This window comes from Palaemon carinicauda, unplaced genomic scaffold (assembly GCF_036898095.1).
Source record: "Palaemon carinicauda isolate YSFRI2023 unplaced genomic scaffold, ASM3689809v2 scaffold812, whole genome shotgun sequence".
Lineage (NCBI taxonomy): Eukaryota > Metazoa > Arthropoda > Malacostraca > Decapoda > Palaemonidae > Palaemon > Palaemon carinicauda.
In genome coordinates this window covers 113-10,000 of record NW_027172108.1, presented here as the reverse complement: position 1 = coordinate 10,000, position 9,888 = coordinate 113, and positions in this window count along the sequence as shown.

Below are 9,888 nucleotides of genomic sequence, written 5' to 3'. Positions count from 1 at the left end.
GAGCCCCAGGCGAAATCACACAAAGACAAGAGCTTGGCTCCGGCCGAGAATCGAACCCTGGTCGGCAAGCTTATATAGACAGTGACTAACCCATTCGGCCACGAAGACAGATAAAAGTCAATGACAATTTTACTGTACTTATACCTGTCGAATTCAGGTATTTTGTACTTAGAATTGAAATCAACCCATCTTCACCATCGTAGCTAATTGGTAGTTTGTTACTTGGCATTCAATTAATGATAAATTTTGCACATTTTTACGTGTTTTTCATATTCAAATAAGCCATATATATTTTTGATATATTAATGTCTGGGTTCTCTTAACGACCTTGGGATCAGAGCCCCAGGCGAAATCACACAAAGACAAGAGCTTGGCTCCGGCCGAGAATCGAACCCTGGTCGGCAAGCTTATATAGACAGTGACTAACCCATTCGGCCACGAAGAAAGATAAAAGTCAATGACAATTCTACTGTACTTATACCTGTCGAATTCAGGTATTTTGTACTTAGAATTGAAATCAACCCATCTTCACCATCGTAGCTAATTGGTAGTTTGTTACTTGGCATTCAATTAATGATAAATTTTACAAATTTTTACGTGTTTTTCATATTCAAATAAGCCATATATATTTTTGATATATTAATGTCTGGATTCTCTTAACGACCACGGGATCAGAGCCCCAGGCGAAATCACACAAAGACAAGAGCTTGGCTCCGGCCGAGAATCGAACCCTGGTCGGCAAGCTTATATAGACAGTGACTAACCCATTCGACCACGAAGAAAGATAAAAGTCAATGACAATTCTACTGTACTTATACCTGTCGAATTCAGGTATTTTGTACTTAGAATTGAAATCAACCCATCTTCACCATCGTAGCTAATTGGTAGATTGTTACTTGGCATTCAATTAAAGATAAATTTTGCACATTTTTACGTGTTTTTCATATTCAAATAAGCCATATATATTTTTGATATATTAATGTCTGGATTCTCTTAACGACCTCGGGATCAGAGCCCCAGGCGAAATCACATAAAGACAAGAGCTTGGCTCCGGCCGAGAATCGAACCCTGGTCGGCAAGCTTATATAGACAGTGACTAACCCATTCGGCCACGAAGAAAGATAAAAGTCAATGACAATTCTACTGTACTTATACCTGTCGAATTCAGGTATTTTGTACTTAGAATTGAAATCAACCCATCTTCACCATCGTAGCTAATTGGTAGTTTGTTACTTGGCATTCAATTAATGATAAATTTTGCACATTTTTACGTGTTTTTCATATTCAAATAAGCCATATATATTTTTGATATATTAATGTCTGGATTCTCTTAACGACCTCAGGATTAGAGCCCCAGGCGAAATCACACAAAGACAAGAGCTTGGCTCCGGCCGAGAATCGAACCCTGGTCGGCAAGCTTATATAGACAGTGAGTAACCCATTCGGCCACGAAGAAAGATAAAAGTCAATGACAATTCTACTTTACTTATACCTGTCGAATTCAGGTATTTTGTACTTAGAATTGAAATCAACCCATCTTCACCATCGTAGCTAATTGGTAGTTTGTTACTTGGCATTCAATTAATGATAAATTTTGCACATTTTTACTTGTTTTTCATATTCAAATAAGCCATATATATTTTTGATTTATTAATGTCTGGATTCTCTTAACGACCTCGGGATCAGAGCCCCAGGCGAAATCACACAAAGACAAGAGCTTGGCTCCGGCCGAGAATCGAACCCTGGTCGGCAAGCTTATATAGACAGTGAGTAACCCATTCGGCCACGAAGAAAGATAAAAGTCAATGACAATTCTACTGTACTTATACCTGTCGAATTCAGGTATTTTGTACTTAGAATTGAAATCAACCCATCTTCACCATCGTAGCTAATTGGTAGTTTGTTACTTGGCATTCAATTAATGATAAATTTTGCACATTTTTACGTGTTTTTTATATTCAAATAAGCCATATATATTTTTGATATATTAATGTCTGGATTCTCTTAACGACCTCGGGATCAGAGCCCCAGGCGAAATCACACAAAGACAAGAGCTTGGCTCCGGCCGAGAATCGAACCCTGGTCGGCAAGCTTATATAGACAGTGACTAATACATTCGGCCACGAAGAAAGATAAAAGTCAATGACAATTCTACTGTACTTATACATGTCGAATTCAGGTATTTTGTACTTAGAATTGAAATCAACCCATCTTCACCATCGTAGCTAATTGGTAGTTTGTTACTTGGCATTCAATTAATGATAAATTTTGCACATTTTTACGTGTTTTTCATATTCAAATAAGCCATATATATTTTTGATATATTAATGTCTGGATTCTCTTAACGACCTCGGGATCAGAGCCCCAGGCGAAATCACACAAAGACAAGAGCTTGGCTCCGGCCGAGAATCGAACCCTGGTCGGCAAGCTTATATAGACAGTGACTAACCCATTCGGCCACGAAGAAAGATAAAAGTCAATGACAATTCTACTGTACTTATACCTGTCGAATTCAGGTATTTTGTACTTAGAATTGAAATCAACCCATCTTCACCATCGTAGCTAATTGGTAGTTTGTTACTTGGCATTCAATTAATGATAAATTTTGTACATTTTTACGTGTTTTTCATATTCAAATAAGCCATATATATTTTTGATATATTAATGTCTGGATTCTCTTAATGACCTTGGGATCAGAGCCCCAGGCGAAATCACACAAAGACAAGAGCTTGGCTCCGGCCGAGAATCGAACCCTGGTCGGCAAGCTTATATAGACAGTGACTAACCCATTCGGCCACGAAGAAAGATAAAAGTCAATGACAATTCTACTGTACTTATACTTGTCGAATTCAGGTATTTTGTACTTAGAATTGAAATCAACCCATCTTCACCATCGTAGCTAATTGGTAGTTTGTTACTTGGCATTCAATTAATGATAAATTTTGCACATTTTTACGTGTTTTTCATATTCAAATAAGCCATATATATTTTTGATATATTAATGTCTGGATTCTCTTAACGACCTCGGGATCAGAGCCCCAGGCGAAATCACACAAAGACAAGAGCTTGGCTCCGGCCGAGAATCGAACCCTGGTCGGCAAGCTTATATAGACAGTGAGTAACCCATTCGGCCACGAAGAAAGATAAAAGTCAATGACAATTCTACTGTACTTATACCTGTCGAATTCAGGTATTTTGTACTTAGAATTGAAATCAACCCATCTTCACAATCGTAGCTAATTGGTAGTTTGTTACTTGGCATTCAATTAATGATAAATTTTGCACATTTTTACGTGTTTTTCATATTCAAATAAGCCATATATATTTTTGATATATTAATGTCTGGATTCTCTTAACGACCTCGGGATCAGAGCCCCAGGCGAAATCACACAAAGACAAGAGCTTGGCTCCGGCCGAGAATCGAACCCTGGTCGGCAAGCTTATATAGACAGTGACTAACCCATTCGGCCACGAAGAAAGATAAAAGTCAATGACAATTCTACTGTACTTATACCTGTCGAATTCAGGTATTTTGTACTTAGAATTGAAATCAACCCATCTTCACCATCGTAGCTAATTGGTAGTTTGTTACTTGGCATTCAATTAATGATAAATTTTGCACATTTTTACGTGTTTTTCATATTCAAATAAGCCATATATATTTTTGATATATTAATGTCTGGATTCTCTTAACGACCTCGGGATCAGAGCCCCAGGCGAAATCACACAAAGACAAGAGCTTGGCTCCGGCCGAGAATCGAACCCTGGTCGGCAAGCTTATATAGACAGTGACTAACCCATTCGGCCACGAAGAAAGATAAAAGTCAATGACAATTCTACTGTACTTATACCTGTCGAATTCAGGTATTTTGTACTTAGAATTGAAATCAACCCATCTTCACCATCGTAGCTAATTGGTAGTTTGTTACTTGGCATTCAATTAATGATAAATTTTGCACATTTTTACGTGTTTTTCATATTCAAATAAGCCATATATATTTTTGATATATTAATGTCTGGATTCTCTTAACGACCTCGGGATCAGAGCCCAGGCGAAATCACACAAAGACAAGAGCTTGGCTCCGGCCGAGAATCGAACCCTGGTCGGCAAGCTTATATAGACAGTGACTAACCCATTCGGCCACGAAGAAAGATAAAAGTCAATGACAATTCTACTGTACTTATACCTGTCGAATTCAAGTATTTTGTACTTAGAATTAAAATCAACCCATCTTCACCATCGTAGCTAATTGGTAGTTTGTTACTTGGCATTCAATTAATGATAAATTTTGCACATTTTTACGTGTTTTTCATATTCAAATAAGCCATATATATTTTTGATATATTAATGTCTGGATTCTCTTAACGACCTCGGGATCAGAGCCCCAGGCGAAATCACACAAAGACAAGAGTTTGGCTCAGGCCGAGAATCGAACCCTGGTCGGCAAGCTTATATAGACAGTGAGTAACCCATTCGGCCACGAAGAAAGATAAAAGTCAATGACAATTCTACTGTACTTATACCTATCGAATTCAGGTATTTTGTACTTAGAATTGAAATCAACCCATCTTCACCATCGTAGCTAATTGGTAGTTTGTTACTTGGCATTCAATTAATGATAAATTTTGCACATTTTTACGTGTTTTTCATATTCAAATAAGCCATATATATTTTTGATATATTAATGTCTGGATTCTCTTAACGACCTCGGGATCAGAGCCCCAGGCGAAATCACACAAAGACAAGAGCTTGGCTCCGGCCGAGAATCGAACCCTGGTCGGCAAGCTTATATAGACAGTGACTAACCCATTCGGCCACGAAGAAAGATAAAAGTCAATGACAATTCTACTGTACTTATACCTGTCGAATTCAGGTATTTTGTACTTAGAATTGAAATCAACCCATCTTCACCATCGTAGCTAATTGGTAGTTTGTTACTTGGCATTCAATTAATGATAAATTTTGCACATTTTTACGTGTTTTTCATATTCAAATAAGCCATATATATTTTTGATATATTAATGTCTGGATTCTCTTAACGACCTCGGGATCAGAGCCCCAGGCGAAATCACACAAAGACAAGAGCTTGGCTCCGGCCGAGAATCGAACCCTGGTCGGCAAGCTTATATAGACAGTGAGTAACCCATTCGGCCACGAAGAAAGATAAAAGTCAATGACAATTCTACTGTACTTATACCTATCGAATTCAGGTATTTTGTACTTAGAATTGAAATCAACCCATCTTCACCATCGTAGCTAATTGGTAGTTTGTTACTTGGCATTCAATTAATGATAAATTTTGCACATTTTTACGTGTTTTTCATATTCAAATAAGCCATATATATTTTTGATATATTAATGTCTGGATTCTCTTAACGACCTCGGGATCAGAGCCCCAGGCGAAATCACACAAAGACAAGAGCTTGGCTCCGGCCGAGAATCGAACCCTGGTCGGCAAGCTTATATAGACAGTGACTAACCCATTCGGCCACGAAGAAAGATAAAAGTCAATGACAATTCTACTGTACTTATACCTGTCGAATTCAGGTATTTTGTACTTAGAATTGAAATCAACCCATCTTCACCATCGTAGCTAATTGGTAGTTTGTTACTTGGCATTCAATTAATGATAAATTTTGCACATTTTTCCGTGTTTTTCATATTCAAATAAGCCATATATATTTTTGATATATTAATGTCTGGATTCTCTTAACGACCTTGGGATCAGAGCCCCAGGCGAAATCACACAAAGACAAGAGCTTGGCTCCGGCCGAGAATCGAACCCTGGTCGGCAAGCTTATATAGACAGTGACTAACCCATTCGGCCACGAAGAAAGATAAAAGTCAATGACAATTCTACTGTACTTATACCTGTCGAATTCAGGTATTTTGTACTTAGAATTGAAATCAACCCATCTTCACCATCGTAGCTAATTGGTAGTTTGTTACTTGGCATTCAATTAATGATAAATTTTGCACATTTTTCCGTGTTTTTCATATTCAAATAAGCCATATATATTTTTGATATATTAATGTCTGGATTCTCTTAACGACCTCGGGATCAGAGCCCCAGGCGAAATCACACAAAGACAAGAGCTTGGCTCCGGCCGAGAATCGAACCCTGGTCGGCAAGCTTATATAGACAGTGACTAACCCATTCGGCCACGAAGAAAGATAAAAGTCAATGACAATTCTACTGTACTTATACCTGTCGAATTCAGGTATTTTGTACTTAGAATTGAAATCAACCCATCTTCACCATCGTAGCTAATTGGTAGTTTGTTACTTGGCATTCAATTAATGATAAATTTTGCACATTTTTACGTGTTTTTCATATTCAAATAAGCCATATATATTTTTGATATATTAATTTCTGGATTCTCTTAACGACCTCGGGATCAGAGCCCCAGGCGAAATCACACAAAGACAAGAGTTTGGCTCCGGCCGAGAATCGAACCCTGGTCGGCAAGCTTATATAGACAGTGACTAACCCATTCGGCCACGAAGAAAGATAAAAGTCAATGACAATTCTACTGTACTTATACCTGTCGAATTCAGGTATTTTGTACTTAGAATTGAAATCAACCCATCTTCACCATCGTAGCTAATTGGTAGTTTGTTACTTGGCATTCAATTAATGATAAATTTTGCACATTTTTACGTGTTTTTCATATTCAAATAAGCCATATATATTTTTGATATATTAATGTCTGGATTCTCTTAACGACCTCGGGATCAGAGCCCCAGGCGAAATCACACAAAGACAAGAGCTTGGCTCCGGCCGAGAATCGAACCCTGGTCGGCAAGCTTATATAGACAGTGACTAACCCATTCGGCCACGAAGAAAGATAAAAGTCAATGTCAATTCTACTGTACTTAAACCTGTCGAATTCAGGTATTTTTTACTTAGAATTGAAATCAACCCATCTTCACCATCGTAGCTAATTGGTAGTTTGTTACTTGGCATTCAATTAATGATAAATTTTGTACATTTTTACGTGTTTTTCATATTCAAATAAGCCATATATATTTTTGATATATTAATGTCTGGATTCTCTTAAGGACCTCGGGATCAGAGCCCCAGGCGAAATCACACAAAGACAAGAGTTTTGCTCCGGCCGAGAATCGAACCCTGGTCGGCAAGCTTATATAGACAGTGACTAACCCATTCGGCCACGAAGAAAGATAAAAGTCAATGACAATTCTACTGTACTTATACCTGTCGAATTCAGGTATTTTGTACTTAGAATTGAAATCAACCCATCTTCACCATCGTAGCTAATTGGTAGTTTGTTACTTGGCATTCAATTAATGATAAATTTTGCACATTTTTACGTGTTTTTCATATTCAAATAAGCCATATATATTTTTGATATATTAATGTCTGGATTCTCTTAAAGACCTCGGGATCAGAGCCCCAGGCGAAATCACACAAAGACAAGAGCTTGGCTCCGGCCGAGAATCGAACCCTGGTCGGCAAGCTTATATAGACAGTGACTAACCCATTCGGCCACGAAGAAAGATAAAAGTCAATGACAATTCTACTGTACTTATACCTGTCGAATTCAGGTATTTTGTACTTTGAATTGAAATCAACCCATCTTCACCATCATAGCTAATTGGTAGTTTGTTACTTGGCATTCAATTAATGATAAATTTTGCACATTTTTACGTGTTTTTCATATTCAAATAAGCCATATATATTTTTGATATATTAATGTCTGGATTCTCTTAACGACCTCGGGATCAGAGCCCCAGGCGAAATCACACAAAGACAAGAGCTTGGCTCCGGCCGAGAATCGAACCCTGGTCGGCAAGCTTATATAGATAGTGACTAACCCATTCGGCCACGAAGAAAGATAAAAGTCAATGACAATTTTACTGTACTTATACCTGTCGAATTCAGGTATTTTGTACTTAGAATTGAAATCAACCCATCTTCACCATCGTAGCTAATTGGTAGTTTGTTACTTGGCATTCAATTAATGATAAATTTTGCACATTTTTACGTGTTTTTCATATTCAAATAAGCCATATATATTTTTGATATATTAATGTCTGGATTCTCTTAACGACCTCGGGATCAGAGCCCCAGGCGAAATCACACAAAGACAAGAGCTTGGCTCCGGCCGAGAATCGAACCCTGGTCGGCAAGCTTATATAGACAGTGACTAACCCATTCGGCCACGAAGAAAGATAAAAGTCAATGACAATTCTACTGTACTTATACCTGTCGAATTCAGGTATTTTGTACTTAGAATTGAAATCAACCCATCTTCACCATCGTAGCTAATTGGTAGTTTGTTACTTGGCATTCAATTAATGATAAATTTTGCACATTTTTCCGTGTTTTTCATATTCAAATAAGCCATATATATTTTTGATATATTAATGTCTGGATTCTCTTAACGACCTCGGGATCAGAGCCCCAGGCGAAATCACACAAAGACAAGAGCTTGGCTCCGGCCGAGAATCGAACCCTGGTCGGCAAGCTTATATAGACAGTGACTAACCCATTCGGCCACGAAGAAAGATAAAAGTCAATGACAATTCTACTGTACTTATACCTGTCGAATTCAGGTATTTTGTACTTAGAATTGAAATCAACCCATCTTCACCATCGTAGCTAATTGGTAGTTTGTTACTTGGCATTCAATTAATGATAAATTTTGCACATTTTTACGTGTTTTTCATATTCAAATAAGCCATATATATTTTTGATATATTAATGTCTGGATTCTCTTAACGACCTCGGGATTAGAGCCCCAGGCGAAATCACACAAAGACAAGAGCTTGGCTCCGGCCGAGAATCGAATCTTGGTCGGCAAGCTTATATAGACAGTGAGTAACCCATTCGGCCACGAAGAAAGATAAAAGTCAATGACAATTCTACTGTACTTATACCTGTCGAATTCAGGTATTTTGTACTTAGAATTGAAATCAACCCATCTTCACCATCGTAGCTAATTGGTAGTTTGTTACTTGGCATTCAATTAATGATAAATTTTGCACATTTTTACTTGTTTTTCATATTCAAATAAGCCATATATATTTTTGATATATTAATTTCTGGATTCTCTTAACGACCTCGGATCAGAGCCCCAGGTGAAATCACACAAAGACAAGAGTTTGGCTCCGGCCGAGAATCGAACCCTGGTCGGCAAGCTTATATAGACAGTGAGTAACCCATTCGGCCACGAAGAAAGATAAAAGTCAATGACAATTCTACTGTACTTATACCTGTCGAATTCAGGTATTTTGTACTTAGAATTGAAATCAACCCATCTTCACCATCGTAGCTAATTGGTAGTTTATTACTTGGCATTCAATTAATGATAAATTTTGCACATTTTTACGTGTTTTTCATATTCAAATAAGCCATATATATTTTTGATATATTAATGTCTGGATTCTCTTAACGACCTCGGGATTAGAGCCCCAGGCGAAATCACACAAAGACAAGAGCTTGGCTCCGGCCGAGAATCGAACCCTGGTCGGCAAGCTTATATAGACAGTGAGTAACCCATTCGGCCACGAAGAAAGATAAAAGTCAATGACAATTCTACTTTACTTATACCTGTCGAATTCAGGTATTTTGTACTTAGAATTGAAATCAACCCATCTTCACCATCGTAGCTAATTGGTAGTTTGTTACTTGGCATTCAATTAATGATAAATTTTGCACATTTTTACTTGTTTTTCATATTCAAATAAGCCATATATATTTTTGATTTATTAATGTCTGGATTCTCTTAACGACCTCGGGATCAGAGCCCCAGGCGAAATCACACAAAGACAAGAGCTTGGCTCCGGCCGAGAATCGAACCCTGGTCGGCAAGCTTATATAGACAGTGACTAACCCATTCGGCCACGAAGAAAGATAAAAG